This window comes from Tiliqua scincoides, chromosome 2 (assembly GCF_035046505.1).
Source record: "Tiliqua scincoides isolate rTilSci1 chromosome 2, rTilSci1.hap2, whole genome shotgun sequence".
NCBI lineage: Eukaryota > Metazoa > Chordata > Lepidosauria > Squamata > Scincidae > Tiliqua > Tiliqua scincoides.
In genome coordinates this window covers 11,439,745-11,442,624 of record NC_089822.1, presented here as the reverse complement: position 1 = coordinate 11,442,624, position 2,880 = coordinate 11,439,745, and the positions used below count along the sequence as shown (strand labels likewise).

Sequence of the window (2,880 nt, the reverse complement as noted above, 5' to 3'; positions counted from 1 at the left end):
ACTGTATGAAAGTAGGCAGTTTCTCAGATATCCTGACCCTGAGCTGTATAGGGCTTTAAAGGTAAAAACTAGCACCTTAAATTGGGCCAGGAAACGAATGGGCAGCCCATGCAGCCGCTGGAGAAGTGGCCCAACAGAGTCAAACCGTCTACTTTCAGTGACTACTATAATCCTATATTTCTGATAAAGGATTATAAAAAAAAAATTTAAAAGATGTTTTAATATTTTCATTGTTCTAATATTTTGAAAGGGAGATGCAAGCGGTTTTTATTTTTTAAGAGCAACTTATTACAACTCTACTTTGTCTAGAAGAGGGTCTGCAGGCCCAATCAGACACTGGTTTATTTAACAGAAAGTATATTCCATTGTACTCAATAGGACTTACTCCCGAATAGGATTACAGTCCAAATCACAGTTATGCTGTGTTTTTGTAATGAACAATCTGAATTTCAGCAGTACTCTCAGTGGATCACATTGAACATCGAAAATAGGGCCGGTGCCAAATTTTCATAATGCCTTTGATCAGATTGGAGGATTTTATTCTCTGGGGCCTCCCTCTTCTAAACTGGGGGATTTTCACCAATAGGAGCCCAAGCATTGAAACGTATGAAAAGGGAGATTTGAGAAGTACTCAAAAGGTAGTTGGGCAATACTTACAGCAGATAAAGTGCAGAAAGCCACAGATAATGTGGAACAGCCGTTTCCAAAGGGCCATTATTCCAGCCCCCCCTCCCCCATCATCAGAAGGAAACAGGTTCACTGAATAAAATTAAGCTGTCCATCAGTTTGGGAGTTTGGTCAGGCAGCCAATTCTGTCCCTGGCGGCTCTACCGGGTGCAGTGGTGCCAAAATGGCTACCATTGCATCCAGCAGCATCACCGAAGCCACAGGAGGTCTACTTCGGAAAGCACCAGGCCCCACAATGAGGCTTCTGAAGTCTGTGCTGTCTATTTTGCTGGTTCAGACTTGAGAGCCCCTGTGTTGGCTTTTTCAGCCTAACACAGGATAGGATATGGTGGAGCAGAGATCTGCTGGTCTCACCCTCCTCCCAGGCCGGTTCCTCCCCCTGCCCCAGCCTCCCCTGTCCTTCCCCTGTCCACTCATTTCCCAATGTCCTCCACCCTGAAAATATTCACTGCCGGCCAATCCTCCACGCAACACTGAACCAGTGCCAACAAGCACTTCCCAGCATTGGCGGCCCCTCCTCTCCAGGTCCGCAGACATGCCTTACTACACATTTGCGACACCCAGAGCAGGTGCTGGAGCTCACTGCCCATGCTCAGTGCACTTAGGATTGGGCCCTCAGTTGCTTTTGCCAAGGTGTCTCTGCACCACTAATAATCATGGAGATTCTTGGTGCTTCAGAGACCACTACTGTATTCCTTCCTGGTTTTACCAATGAATTTGGAGTAAAAATGCAGGCATATCACATAACTGATAAGCTCACCAGTATGGCAGAATGCCAGTGTCCAAAGTGAAAACAGTGCTCACATTGTGCAACCCAGGAACAATTAAGAGGGTTTGTATGAAATGAAACATGCCCCCATTGCCTGATGGGAAAACACAGGCAGAAAAGTATTAAGTACTTTTAAATGTCTGCTTTTATTTTACAAGGTGTAAATATTACACATTGCAGTTACAAAGTAAATACCAGATTACTAGGTAATTATGCTTAAACATGGCCAAGTATAGTACCTGCACAAATAATTGCTATGCTAAGAGCTGTTATTCTGTCCCTTGATGACCCTATAGTTTAATAGTTGGGAGGGGAACTAAATCATTTATTCTATTCACATAAAAAGCTGCCATCCGTTCAAGTACTATACATGATCAATAGAGGTTTATAACAGGAGTGCTGTTGATGTAACTTAATAACCACAAAGCCACCAAAGGCAATAAGTGGTTTATGACCAAATGAGAGGCAAAAAGTGTGTGTAACCAATGTTGGAGCTGTTCAAGAGTCCCAAAGGCTCTTCAAGTCACTTAATTTTTATGCGCCACAAAGTGACTGCATCAAAACGGAGCTCTGCTTTTGAAAGTCACTTTTAGATAAACTTCGTTGGTAAGAAAACACTCCTGGCTCAACCCTCCTTTATTAAACATGGGCACTGAAACAGCTGACACAGGTAAAGCTAAGTTCTGCTTCTCTGGTTGCAGCTGCAACTGTACACCCATGTTGGGGTGTCTGGAAAAAATGAGATTTTGGTTCTGATCCATTCGCACTTGCAGGCAGCTGGTCATGCATAACTATTGGTGGCCCTCAATGTGGACACACGTCCCTGTTGCAAATTTCATCAAAAGATGAATCCAGTCAATGCAACAGATTTGGAGAAACATCCCAGTGCAAATGGGAGTGTGCACCCACTTCTGGGTCTACCTCAGCAACACATGGAGAAGCCTCTTTATGCATACAGTGTTCTAGGCACATTCCATCGAAAGAGTATGCTTTGCAATTTACCCTGCACATGCCCGATCTCGTCTGATCTCGGAAGCTAAGCAGGGTCAGGCCTGGTTAATACTTGGATGGGAGACCGCCTGGGAATACCGGGTGCTGTAGGCTTATACCATAGTCTTTCGAGACTGAAGGTTGCCAACCAAGAGGAAGAGGCACTTGTGGTAGGTAACACAAGGTGGATTCTCCCAGTTGGTTTTCTTTCCATCCATAGAGTGACTTTTCATAAGTATCCAGCAGTGGAAATCTTGGACAAGAGGTCCATTTCAGCTGTCACTGGACTAGATGGGCAGCTCAGATGATGGAGGAATAGTACATTCCGTTCCCCATATAAATGATCTGAATTGGGAAGTCCATAGAAGCAATCATTTCCACACTCCTTTGAGGCAGGGGAAGGATCAGGCTATTGTGGGTAGTGGCTGGTGCAC

At 44.5% G+C, this 2,880-nt stretch overlaps 1 pseudogene; it reads left to right on the top strand.

Moving 5' to 3' along the window:
- The first annotated feature begins 2,445 nt into the window (after positions 1-2,445).
- Positions 2,446-2,560, top strand: LOC136642475 (5S ribosomal RNA; annotated as a pseudogene).
- Positions 2,561-2,880: the final 320 nt, after the last annotated feature.